The sequence below is a fragment of the Heptranchias perlo genome, chromosome 18 (genome assembly GCF_035084215.1).
Source record: "Heptranchias perlo isolate sHepPer1 chromosome 18, sHepPer1.hap1, whole genome shotgun sequence".
NCBI lineage: Eukaryota > Metazoa > Chordata > Chondrichthyes > Hexanchiformes > Hexanchidae > Heptranchias > Heptranchias perlo.
In genome coordinates, this window is record NC_090342.1 from 10,712,708 (window position 1) to 10,727,097 (window position 14,390).

The window sequence follows — 14,390 nt, forward strand, 5'->3', positions numbered from 1 at the left end:
ATGATCTGATTGAATGGCGGAGCAGGCTCGAGGGGCAGTATGGCTTACTCCTGCTCCTATATCTTATGATCTTACATGGCTGCTTCAATAAAAAAGTTTTTCCTGTTTTGAATCAACTTAGAAAAAATCTTGTGCTGCACTGTTTTGATATATTCATACAAAAATATCTTTCATAGCTACTGTAGTAATTTTCCACCACTTGAATAAGGGCGAGGTGTGCGGCTTACAAACAGCAAGTCTTGACACGATATGTGGTCAGTCTTGCCAATAATTAACAAAAGAAATTGCAAATGATGCGCACGAGCACGTGATGGGAACTGTATAGCCTGCTACCTTTTTTTTCTTGTGGTTTACTTGGATTTTAGTAAAGCTCTTTAGAAGGCACAGTAATGCTTGCTGCATACTAAAATAGATCAAATGGTGGCAAGATGATAGGAAACAGTCTGTATAAATGGGAAGTACTTTGGCTGCAAGGCTGTGATGTGTTTCAACATTTTCATAAGTAATCTGAAAGGTGTTGGTAGCTTCATCTCAGTGCTGGGTAGGTAATTGGCAGATACAGTTTAATGTAGATAAGTGTAAATTCATGCACTTAGGGATACTAAATAAGCATAGGGATTATAGGATTAGTAGGGAAATAGACATACAGCAGGAAAGGATCTGTCATAATAGATGGATCCTTCAAAACATCAAGCCAATGTCTGGCACTGTCATGAAAGCAAATCGAATGCTAGGTCATATAAAAAGTACAGATCAAAGGAGGTAATCCTGCCACTTGATAGATTATTGTTCAGGTTATGCCTGAAATATTGTGTGAAGTTCACTGCAGGAAGCATGCAGATGAGCTGGAAAAGGTGCAGAAAAAAAAGTTCCCTAAGTCACAAAACTGGAACTCTACCCACTGGAGACTTTCTTCCATAGCAACACTAGTAATTCACAACCCCACCCCAGATTTTGGAACATATGCACAATTTTCTAAATAATATCTATATAAAGAAAATATATGTATTTTAGATGATCAGCAACCAAGGATTCTTCCCTCCACATTTTTCAAAATATTAACTTTCAACTCCTCGCTGGGTATAAATCACGATCAGACGTCCTCCAAAACCTTGGCCCAAGTGACCATTAGTCATTTACCCGTCCAAAACTAACTAGTCCAGATTTTTAAAAAGTGGCACTGCAGTGAATTATAAGTATGAAGAGGTTATATATTTCATGAAGCCCTCATGTTACAGTATTTTATATACAATACAAAAGTTTATTTTCAGAGATGATTCCTCAATTGATTTAGCTGGCAATAGGATTCTTAAAACTGCAATTGTGCCAATTAAAAATGTAGCTGTCTGCAGAACAGCACTCCTGCTTCCTGTAGCTACCATTTCCCCATACCTATCTTGATCCAGCTTCATAAGCTGCACTTAAGTAATTGGAGCTATGCTCACTATTTTGTTTGTCAATCTGAAGAGAGCACTGTGCAGGTACATCCCTGACAAAATATATAGTAGGTATCTGTTGGGAATACACCTTCCTTTAAAAATTAAACCGCACAAGTATACTGTGGGATTATTACATTTTAAAATTGCAATCTATGTAGATAACCCATTATTTGAATGTAAACCTCAGGATTTCAACTTTGTGACACATAAATCTGAGTATGCTTTAAGAAAGTTGCCTTTGGGGATGATGTCAGTGCTTAACAGATCACCATGAGATCCTCCCATTTCATTCAGATCATGGCATTCCCTAAACATTTTCTATCCACTCATAAATAAATGTGAATTTTAAGAGGATCTTAAGTAAATCTTTGCAACATGGTAAATTACAGCTACTGGTGGTACTTTTGCATACAGGGATAGCATAGCTGCTTGAAGATCTGATTCCAAAATGTCATCCCTGTCGAGGGTAGGCAAAGATTAGATCAAAGCAATTGTTTTTAATTCCCCATTACAGCTTCAATCTGCTCCCCCCCAATGACAGCACTCTAATACTCCCCCCTCCAGTGACTATTGTGTCCACTGTGATCACTCATTCCTCCTACAAGCCAAGTCAAACGAATTCATTTTGATACCTGTTCAGGTCATGCACTATTCGTTTTTCAAAAAAGTTAGCATGCATTTCTTTGTGTTCAATTTCAATACTTCCAACCGTATCATCCAAATCTGAGCACGATACTTGCAAAGGTGTTTACCGCAATAGACAGCAATGGTGAATACCTCAACACAGAATTGTATGTCAAATTTGCACACAGCCCGTGAAGATCTGCAAGTGGGTCACAGCCATTCATGCAACTTGACTGGTGGCCCATTGTCTATAGTTGGCAATCTGACCTCCCTCGCCAACCCAGCCACCTGTGCCAGGGAAACAGGCGTGCTTCTGGTGCAACTGTTCACGCAGGTCTGCACTGTAAGCAACTGAAGTTTTATTAATGCTAATGGCATATTGTTTCTTTAGAGTGTAACTACTTTTCAGAGAAGATCAACTTTTTCACAAAAAGTATCATCTTGTACAGTATTTATTTAAACCAGTTTAATTAGAAAAATAGGAAATGTAACAGTTGATTCATACAGAGGAGATATTTAATCCCAAGGGAATAAACTATTAACAGCAGCAAACCAAAATCAGATTTTGAGATAATCATACTTTGCAGTCTGAACACAGACCAGGCCAACAGTGAATTATGACAGCATCTGACAATGTAATTGCCATTTAGTTTGGTTCCCTCCCTTACTCTCAGAATTGTGGTCGATTTTGTTACTGCACGGCAAGGCCGGGTAGAAACAATCATTGATTTAAAATATTGAATTGGGGGAAGGGAAGCAGTCCAAACAGTGTAATAAATGACAAATCCTAATAAGGATTTTTTAATGATTGTTTCCTCTCCCCAAAACACATTCCTTTTCTGAAATATACTTGAACCAAAGTAACACTTCTGCTCTTTGCAGCATTCTACATTGGTTAAGATTTTTTTTTGTTTGCCATCACCTAAATAATCTTCATTTAAAGCCATATCATTTTAAAGCTAAAATAAATTACATGATATACATAATATTTTATCTAAACTGCAAAAGTTAACAGACTAAAAAAAGTCAAAACTAATGCTCCAATTAAGATCTTGAACCCAATTCATCCCATGACTGGGATTTTACATAATAATGTAGGGTCAAGTTTAGGCCTCTAAACACTGAACCAAATATTGTATGTATAGCAAATTTAAACTTGAAATCAATTGCATTTTAAAAATCAAACCACGTTGCAAATATCTGTGCAATCTCAATTTTAAAGTGAAAAACATAAGTATCCAGACAAAAAATAAAATTACAGATTAAATCTTTTTATTTTGAAGAGGGAAAAAAAATGCAAGAATGTCTCCGCGGATTATGACCAGCACTAGCAAGGCAGTAGCTTGCGCAGTTATCTCCATACTGGGCAGTGTCACAGACCCTTCCAACAACACAAACTACTACCTCAGCCAGTGGACTGGTTAAGAAAATCAAAAGACTTCGTGACCAGACAGGCAAGATGATTTTTCCTTTTTGTTTTTTTTTTAAAAAAAAAGACCCAGGCAGCTCCCATCTCTTCTCAGCAGCAGCAGACAAATGTCTTCCCCCATCAAGGACAACACCCGCCCAGTTTCTGACAGCACTGATTGTCCACCGTGTGCGACCTGAAACGCACAAGGTTCATTTCAAAGAAGACACGGCGAATTCACAAAGCAAAAACACACACATATATACATTATATATATATACACACATTATATATTAAATAAAACAAGTATTGATGGAGCAATGAATACAATTACCGCAATGAAAACAGGCCTCGCTTCTCACTCGTTGAAGGAATCCCTTTGTAAATCAGCTATTGTCAACTTTTATTAAAGCAAATCATAGTAAGGACGCGGATTAAAAAAAAAAGAAAAAAGGATGAGATTTTTTTTGGTGTTCTTCTCCGGGAAGAAGTGCATCGATAAAAATCCCCCCCCCCAAAAAAAATTAAGGTCATTATTATTTGCAAACAATTTTCTAGCCGTACCTCAGAAGGAATGCGGTCCGAAACCGCAAACCGCGCAGCCTTTCCCCCTCTCTCACCCTTCGTGCGTTTTGTTTAAAATATATATTTTTTTTCAAAAAAAAAGACGGAATTAAAAATCGACGGTAATAACCCGAAAAAAACCTGCTGAGAGAGAGAGAGGGAGAAGGAGAAGGTCCTCGGCTTCCACCGACCATCACTCGAGAGTCCGCGCACTGCGGGGCGCGAGCCCGCCGCTGCTCCATCACCCGGGACACGTGCCCGGCCGCGAGCTCGCCCCGCGTGTGGAGCGCGAGAGGGGGGGGGGGGGGGGGGGAGAAAGAAAAAGAGCGGGCGTCGCGAGCCGCACGAAACGAAGGCAGACGGCGGGACGCCACCGAACTTGTGAGGTAAAAATCGGGTTGAAAAAAAAACCCCCGCCGCTTGTTAGCGTGACCGAGTGCGTGCGGGCGGGCGTCAGGGATGATGGCGGCCGGCCGGCCGGCCGGGTGGGTGGGTGGGGAAGCGAACGCTCCCTCTCTTCTTCCCCTCCTCCCTCCTTCCCCCCACACACACACGAGCCACATTTTACTACCGAACTCACCGTCACCTAAAATCAACCCGAAAGGCTGTAAGCCTGCCTGCGAGGCCTGCGACTCCGACTGACTGCTTTCGCTAGCGGTTGGGGGAGGAGAGAGGAGGGGAAGCTGGAGATCGGAGAGGCGGATGCCCGCGGCCGCTATCTGTCCGTCCGTCTGCCTGCCTCACTCTCTCTCCTTTCTGTATATGTGTGTCTCTATACGTCTGGCGACCCGGAGTAGGCCTCTCCCTTTCTCCCCGGCCACCCGTCATTCGCCAGCCAATCAGGCGCCGTGCCGCGGCCCCGCCCCCTTCATCTGCATGCGGCGTCCCCTCAGAAACCGCGCGGGCCGGCACGTGACCAGCTGCAGAATGCGCGCCATTTTTGCAGCCGTAAATTATGTCTTGTGGCTGGAGCCAAGTATGGCAGCACTATTAGTTCAAAAAGCCTTAACTGAATTAAAATTGGGTATTAGTGCACAAAACAATTAAGAGTCATGCAGCCATCCAAATTCTTGTTGGAGTGAAACGAACAAATAGATTAACAGTATAAAATATACAACATAGTGAATTCCTTTGTGCAAGTGCTTTTTCACCATTTTTCTCCTTAAGGTTTGATCCTCTTCTGTGCCTCCATCAAGTAATCATACTTAGCACTCACAGGCTCTTTAACTACCAGGTAATGATGGTGTACACGTACAATTTTATAGCAGGGGGTCACAAGCTAACAAGTAGAACTGGAAAGCCTGCCTAATTTCCCCCTTGCTAACCCAGGGATGGTGTAGCCAATTGTACCCCCTCCCTCCTCCGACTGCCTTCCTGGCTGAGATCAAGCTAACTCAGCACCGAAGGAAATCAACCCCGGAACCTGCTGATGTGCATAACTCAGTTATTAGTTACCTTTACCAATGGATTATAAAAACAGTTTGTCTACTAGCCTAACCAAAAAGGCAAAGATGCTTTAAAACATGTCCCATGCTAGCTGTGCTCATGTACACAGTCTCAGTATAGAAAGCACTTGAAGTGCCTAAAATACATTATTAGCCAGATTAAATCTTTTGCAGCCTCCATAATACTTGATTTATACATCTATGGCTACTGTTACAAGACCCTTACTAAACATGATTTATCCCAAAAAACCATTGTAACCACTGACAGTATTGTTAGAATAAGCATAGCTTTAACAAGTTACAGTAGATGTATAATGCTTACACAACATAGCTTAAAATCATGAGTATGATTTGAGAACTTGTCCATTCAACACATTCAGTCTCAGTATTTAATAACATATTTCCTGAAGACATTGATGACTTGCTGGGGGAGAGAGCCCTGAAATTGCTGGCCGCCTATTCAGTTGCAGGGCCCCAATTCTGTCTTCACCTGAAATCCACGTACGTGTATTTGTTGCAGGATAGTTATCAGTTGTGGAAACCCGAATTGATTCTCCTCCCACTGACCCAGGAATGCGTCACCCAGGCTGAACTCAGGTAACTCAGCACAAGTTGGGAACCAAACCTGGAACTTTATTTTTGTAATGTGGAGTTAATAAAGCTACTTCTGACATTTGTTACAATTTTAGTTTGTTGTTTCAGTGCCACAATGTAAGTTTAAAAACTTTAAAAAGTAAGAACTGGTTCAGTATACTTAAAACTGCCAGCCTGGGAAATTTCAAGATTAAGATGCAGATTAAAACTCTTGCAAAACTGAACTTTTTATTGGAGAAACGAGGACTGAGAGGTGACAAAATAAAGGTTTTAAAATGCTGCGTGAATATATATGTGACAGCAAATTATTTAACTTGCATTATGAACACACAGCATAAAACTAAAAAGTACAAGCAAGAATGTAAATTTACTTTTTTATAAAAAACTACACAGAATTGTGCACGTGGAATAGACCATAGGTTTTCAAACATGATCTACGATGGTTTCATGGGGATCCTATCAGATTTCTGTACTTTTGTGGATTTACTAGCATTATTTCTGTTGTTTATGAATATATATTGTTTTATGTAAGAAGTTAAGGCGAGAGCTCGAGTGTGTGCTAATATTTACAGGGAATTTTCCACCCAAAGGTTTGAAACCCCAGATAAAGCAGCTAGTGGTGTCAATTAAAACTCCTAAAAGGAGAGATAAATAGCTGATTAGAACAAGACGAGAGCTACACGGATAAGAACGAGTACAGCTGGAGATAATCAAATACTGTTTGGATATGATGGTTCCTGAATGGGCGAGACCATTCATTGCCATGTATAGTCCTTGAACGTGTTGTCGCCTCCCAAATCTGTGCCCATCTTTCCCGTAACTCCATGTTTGAATCCCTCCAATCAGTTTTCCACCCCTGCCACAGTACTGAAATGGCCCCTATCAAAGTCACAAATGATATCTTATGTGACTGTGACAATGGTAAACTATCCCACCTCATCCTTCTCTACCTGTGACACGGTTGACCACACCATCCTCCTCCAATGTCTCTCCTCTGTCGTCCAGCTGGGTGGGACTGCACTCGCCTTGTTCCATTCTTATCTACCCAGTTGTAGCCAGCGAATCACCTGCAATGGCTTCTCTTCCTGCTCCTGCACCGTTACCTCTAGAGTCTCCCAAGGATCTATCCTTGACCCCCTCCTATTTCTCATCTACTTGCTGCCCCTCGGCAACATCATCGGAAAACATAACGTCAGATTCAATATGTACGCTGATGACACCCAGCTCTACCTCACCACCACCACCGCCCTTGACCACTCCACTGTCTCTCATTTGTCACATTGCTTGTCCGACATACAGTATTGGATGAGCAAAAATTTCCTCCAACTAAATATTGGGAAGACTGAAGCCATCATCTTTGGTCCCTGCTGCAAACTCCATTCCCTAGCCACCGACTCCATCCCTCTCCCTGGCCACTGTCTGAGGCTGAACCAGACCATTCGCAACCTTGGTGTCCTATTTGACCCTGACATGAGCTTCCAACCACATATCCGCTCCATCACCAAGACCACCTACTTCCACTTTTGTAACATTGTCCATCTCTGCCCCTGCCTCAGCTCATCTGCTGCTGAAATCCTCATCCATGCCTTTGTTACTTCCAGACTGGACTATTTCAACGGTCTCCTGGCCGGCCTCCCATCTTCCACCCTCCATAAACTTGAGCTCATCCAAAACTCTGCTGCCCGTATTCTAACTCGCACCAAGTCCCGTTCACCCATCGCCACCAGTGCTCGCTGACTTACATTGGCTCCTGGTCCGGCAATGCCTTGATTTTAAAATTCTCATCCTTGTTTTCAAATCCCTCCATGGCCTCGCCCTTCCCTATCACTGTAACCTCCTACAGCCCTCTCCGAGATCTCTGCGCTCCTCCAATTCTCACCTCTTGCGCATCCCCGATTTTAATCGCTCCACCATTGGCAGCCTTGCCTTCAGCTGCCTAAGCTCTGGAATTCCCTCCCTAAACCTCTCCACCTCTCCTCCTTTAAGACGCTCCTTAAAACCTACCTCTTTGACCAAGCTTTTGGTCATCTGTCCTAATACCTCCTTATGTGGCTTGATGTGAAATTTTGTGAAGTGCCTTGGGACATTTAAAGGCACTAAATGAATGCAAGTTGTTGTATAAATTCGGTTTTCTTGCTGCTGCAGAAGTTATGTCTGATCAGCATCTGTCACTGGGACAACCATAACAAATCATAAGATATTAGATTCATGAGAATTTTATACTGTCGGATAAGAAGTTAATGTTTTTAATGTTATAATTCTTTATAGAACATACATTAGATGACAGAAAATTAAATTAAAATCAAAGCAAATGAAATAACCTTTCTAAAATTCCACCCTTAAAAACAACCTTTTGCATTATTCAATAAAAAATGTAATACAAACAAAACCAACTGAAAACTCAAGACATGTTCAATATAATGCCGATTTCTTTTTGATTTGACTTTTAAAATATGCCTTCACCAGGTAAAATGGACTCTCCATATCTAACCTGCTGAGCATTAAACACAGGATAGTTTGTGGCAAGACACAAGTTTGCATATGTCATTTCCCAGATAGGAAGTTCCTGACATGCTGCGAGAAGGATGCTCAGAGTGTACAATAGGCACTTTAACCCATGGATACAGAGAGTGCTATATAGTTACTGATTTGCTTATGTAACAACAGTCACTGCATTTCAGATGTTTTGATGTGATCAAGCACAATAGAAATGCATGTTTATTTAACTTTGCATATTACCTGCATAAATCAGAGAGTCTGGCACAGTGTAATGGAGTGCCCATAAATAAGAGGAGGGGTGTTTCAGAGACCCATCTGGCATGATTCCTAGGGGATAGATACTGCTGCTTTTACTCCTGAGTGCTGCACCTGATGCCTGTCCTGATGCCAAGACCACAGTGTCGAGCTGGCTCTGTACTGAAAGCTGTAAACAGTCATAGTAATGTCTGGTATGTTAGGTGCTTTCCTCGAGAAGGTTTCTTACCTCGAGTGTGAATCTTCACTGAGATCAGCACTGATAAAGCAGGGTTTGTTACTTAGGGGAATCTCCGCTGCAGAGTCCTCTGATGCTTCTATTGTTTTTCATATTAGAAAAATGGATGTGAGAGGAAGACAAATGTGTGGTGACCTACATCCCCCAAATTGTGATGATGCTTCTTGCTTCTGCTAGCCCCAATGTTTCTCATTTAAGGGTTGCAGTTGTCATTTTAACCATTCCAGAAAACGTTAACAAAATTCACACCAGGCAACACTGTGGTTGAGGAGAAAGTATTGATGAGACCTGTCATGACTGTCAGCAGAAAACGGTTTCCTTTTAATGCAAAGTTACTGCATTAGTTTGGTGGACATAGCATAAAAGCAAGATCCAAGGAAACTCAAAATTCTTCAAAGTAAAAATAAAGTTCCTGGCTAACAGGCAGAAATCCCACATGTTGTGAGATTTAATGTAGTAGATTGCAATATGGCTTGTCTGCAGGAAAGCAGGTCATGTGGCTCTAGCAGAAAAGGTATGTTAAAAGGGATTTCCCAGTTAGCTTGGTTCTACAATACATGCACTATAATGAATCAGCAGCATTAATATTTTAATAAGTTGTTATAGCTATAAATTTAAATAATCTCAATGACCAATTACAATTAAATATGATTTTGTAGAAAACCCTCAACTTAAGCAGTACAGGGACTTATTTTAGTTGGGCCTAAATCATAGAATCATACAGCACAGGAGGTGGCCATTCAGCCCATCGTGCCTGTGCTGGCTCTTTGAAAGAGCCATTCAATTAGTCCCACTCCCTTGCTCTTCCCCCATAGCCCTGCAAATTTTTTCTTTTTAAGTGTTGCATTTTACAGCATTGGTTTTACATCCACTACAGCTAAAGATCACATATTTGCAGCCATATTTGCAAACTACGCCACTTTAGTCTTACATAGAGGTCAAGGAAAACCTCTATGTACACAAACTGCATCTTTTATTATGCTTGGCTTTCCCTGTCCCACTGAGTGTACAGCAATCGTTTTCAAACTTGTTTATGTGTGTGTGTAGACTACAAACATTGACACAATCCCAAGGCACCTCCCCCTCCACTCCACGCCCAGTAACAATGACACAATCTCTGAAAGATAGCGTCAGCTACTCAAAGGAGAACAGCGCCATCATTGCAGAAATGTTTTTAATATGCAGCAACAAAAATAACATTCTAGTAAGTCACTAAATACAGGAATTTGATGACACGTTTAGCAATCGGAAAATTCTTGCAGACCCTCTGGGATCTAAATCTACGCTCTGTAGGACTGAAAACCTATGGTATGCAGGAGTGATGTGGGGACCTCACATTTTAAACTTTAGTTAATATTTTTAACCAGAGTTAGCAATTTAAGCTGGATCTATAATGACATACTATAATAATAATAATGGCAAAATTGTGGGGAGCAAGTTCCTTTCCCACATCCTAATCCCTGACCCTGACACATACACTTAGAGGGATCCACAACAATAATTTATAGTTTTGCAAAGTTCTAATCAGTTGCAGAGCTAGGTATTTATACTAGCCATGACACTTCATTGAAATAATGTTTTAGTTGCTGTATTCACCCATAACTTTTAACTTATTGATTTTTCAAATGTTAAAATGTAATCTGTTCAGCTAAAATCTTTCAATTGTACAGCATTTCCAGCTCAAATACTATTACCAGGAATACATTTTTTTCTGAAGAACAAACTGTAAAATAAGGTACACATCTTGATCAAGATACTGGCTGTAGCTTTCCACATCCACTACCTCTGATTCCACAGCCTTGTACAATCACCATATTCAATGTCCAGCTTTCCTGAGTCCCCTTTCACTAGCTGGTTGCATATCAATGAACATACAGTCCTTTTGGTTTGCATGTGATCTCCAGGATATACAATGTAAGTTTTGAAAACATTTCAAACTCACAGGAGCATCTATTTATAACATTTAAAATGGCTTGTGAAGCACATATTTTACAAACCACTTGAGCATATATTCCAGTTTGGTACAAAATCTTACTGCTTTAATTTGCTTATTTGTATTAAAGCTACATCAATGGCAATTTAGCAGCTATGTTGCTCTCTGGAATGCTAATATACTGATATGGTTCCCAGAGCTAGACCAAGAGGAGAAAATAAACCTGCTGTCTGTAACTCTTAAACTGGCACAGAAATGTTTTCTACTCTCTCATTCCTGGCCATTTTTAGACAGCTTTTCTAGTCAGCAGTGCACATACCCACTGCATATCTTACCTTCTGACCTGGATAGGAGAGACAAACTGCATTGCAGAAAGGCTAGGGACAGAACGTACATTGCCATGGAAATGCAATCAACAGAAGGGTACTGAATTTAAACTTCTCAAAATGTAGTGAGACCATAATAAATCCTTACATCAGCTTGCAGGTTTATGAGGAGTCAGGCCTCTTGCACCAGTTAACCAATTCTTATCTGAACAGAAATAAAGGGTTAACAGTGGTACAAACAATGAAACAATGATGAAAATAACTAGCGCAAGTAAATCTATTGATGTATTTAATCTACTCTCTTGTAACAGGTTATTCTGCACCAATAAAATAAATCTTTGCCACTTGATTGATCGAGAATTAGCTTATCAACAGAAGACAGAGGGTGATGATAAATGGAAAATGCTCTACCTGAGGAAAAGAACCCATAGGGATCTGTTCTTGAACTCCTGTTTGTGAATGAGATGGACCAGGGTGTCTGTAATATATAGCATTATTAAATTTGCTGACATGACAAAGCTACGTGGGCAAGTAACAAGTAGAATGGAGATTATCCGCAGTGAGACTTGGACCAATTATGTAGTTGAGCTAAGATGTAGCAAATGTTTATTTTACATGGATAAATATTAGGTAGTGCATTTATGAAAATGCAACAGAATATGTTCTATTCTAAGTTAGGACAGGGAATGGGCAAAGCCTGCCCCCATCGAATTTGACAGGTGCCTCACCTTAAAAGAGAGACAGCAATAAAATTTCAGTGAGGGATGGCCCACCCAAATTTGTTTCCAAACAAAACAAACTTAAAAAGAAATGGGAACTAAAATAAAAACACCACTAGCAGAAGCCATAAAGATTTGGGAGTGATACTGATCATACTGTGCAGTGTGATAATTATTAATAAAGCTAATTGGGTGCTGGGATTATCTAGAAAACATTGTATTAAAGTCAGAATAAATTACATTGACATTGTACAAATCAATGGTGAGGCTAAATGCATGCAGTTTTAGTTACCCTACCTCAGCAATTATGCAGATGCATTGGAAAGGACAAGATGATTCCAGACCTTGGGGATGAAGAAAGGCTAAAGCAACTAAACTTATTTTTGCCAGACAAAGGACGGACGGGAAACATGATACACATTTTTTAAATAAAGTATAGATTAAGGTTGAAATAAGCAAGCTATTTGACTTGGGCAGTGAGCACAGGACACAAGTACAAAATTCACAAGCCTTGAGCAAAGTCAGAGATTAGAAAAAAAAACTTTCACACAGGATAGTGGACGTGTAGAAGAGATTCCCAGAGATCTGGGGTAAATTGACTTCTTTAAAAAGGAGCAGGATTGATAATTGTTGAAGGGTTATTGAGAGTTATGGAGATATTAACAGTACTGTTTGATCTTTTTAATGGGGATATAGGGGAAGGAACTTTAGTGTTCATTACTGGAAAACATGTGGTTGGAAGAAATCCATGATAGAAAATCACATATTGGCTTGATGGACCGAGTGAGCTTTTCTTACTGCAGACTTTTTTCCGTTCTGTAATTTCGGCACAGAAGCCATTTGGCCCATTGTACCTGTGGTGGTGCTAGCTTCACATTGGACCTGTTTACTTTAATCCTATTTGCCTGGTCTTTCCCAATAGCCACTAATATTATTCTTCAAGTGTTTATCCAATTCCCTCTTAAGTACAGTCCCCACCACTTACAGCATCCATGCTTATCATGGGCAACCGCATATATCAGGCAAATAGCGCTAACCATTTGCCAGTACCACTGGAGTCAATTACAACGGTGCCACTTATGACGTTAAGCGTGCTGGCTATTTCGAGCAGTTCAATAAGCTAGAATCATAGAACAATACAGCAGTGAAGGCGGCCATTTGGCCCATTGTGCCTGTGTTGGCTCTTTGAAAAAGCTATCCAATTAGTCCCATTCCCCTGCTCTTTTCCCATAGCCCTGCAAATTTTTCCCCTTCCAAGTATTTCTCCAATTCCCTTTTGAAAGCCATTATTAAATCTGCTTCCATCACCCTTTCAGGCAGTGCATTCCAGATCATAACAACTAACTGCGTAAAAAAAATTCTCATCTCACCTCTGGTTCTTTTGCCAATCACCTTAAATCTGTGCCTCTGGTTACCGACCTTCCTGCCACTGGAAATAGTTTCTCCTTATTTATTCTATCAAAACCCCTCATGATTTTGAACACCTCTATTAACTCTCCCCATAACCTTCTCTGCTCTAAGGAGAACAACCCCAGCTTCTATAGTCTTTCCACATAACTGTTCTTCACACCTCATTATCATATTTGTATTTAAATCCCTCCAATGATCATTCTGTGTCTTGTGTTTTGAGCCCATGGTCTCTCTCATTGTTAACAATCACCCGTTCTGAACTAGTATCCCACCCGTGCCTCAATCACCGATAACTGCTGCAGAGTTTTAAGAAATCCTGTCCCTCCTCCATTTCCCCAGATCCCGATTCTTCAATCAGTAATTTGGGAACATGGGAAAACCCATGTTAAATTTTGTTAATAACCGCGGGGATTGTTTCCTTCTCTGTTCCTGTCTTCTCTCGGTGTCTCTAAAAAATGATACACCATCCAACACTTATAGCGGGCTAATTGCGTTGACCCCAACACGTCCACTATAAATGGTGAGGACTGTACCATGATTGACTTGGCATGAATAGTCCCTTGTAATGTATTCCATATTATTACGCCTTGTGCAAAAAATTCTCCTAACCAACTAATCTTAGATTTATGCCCCCCTGTTACTGATTCATCGACCAGAGGAAGTAACCTTTCACTAGTGTGAGGTAATATGTTTTGGGAGGAAAAATTCTGGAAAGGTGTTGAAGGGTGTGGATGAATAGAGACCTAGGGGTTCAAATATATCATTTCCTGAAAGTGCAGGGCAGTTAGTTTAATCCATTAAAAAAAGGCCAACAGCAGTTTGAGTTTTATAAATAGGGGCACAAAGTAGGAGTAAAGAGTAATAAAAAATTTGTAGAAAACATTGGTTAGGCCACAGTTGGAGTAGTGTGCGCAGTTTTGGGTGCCCCACCATAGA

At 40.6% G+C, this 14,390-nt stretch overlaps 2 long non-coding RNA genes across 3 annotated transcripts in view; one reads left to right on the forward strand and one right to left on the reverse strand.

The window, feature by feature from the left end:
* Window positions 1-2,499: 2,499 nt before the first annotated feature.
* LOC137334589 (uncharacterized) lies at window positions 2,500-4,883 on the reverse strand. The gene is made up of 2 exons (XR_010966184.1): window positions 4,616-4,883; window positions 2,500-3,667 (listed from the first exon to the last, which is right to left on the reverse strand). It is a non-coding gene; the product is annotated as an uncharacterized lncRNA (long non-coding RNA).
* LOC137334590 (uncharacterized) overlaps window positions 4,334-14,390 on the forward strand; it is a 44,202-nt gene continuing 34,145 nt past the window's right edge. For both annotated transcript variants that reach the window (XR_010966186.1, XR_010966185.1), the window contains exons 1-2: window positions 4,334-4,421; window positions 6,001-6,077. This is a non-coding gene — a long non-coding RNA (uncharacterized lncRNA). The remainder of the gene's footprint in view (window positions 4,422-6,000; window positions 6,078-14,390) is intronic.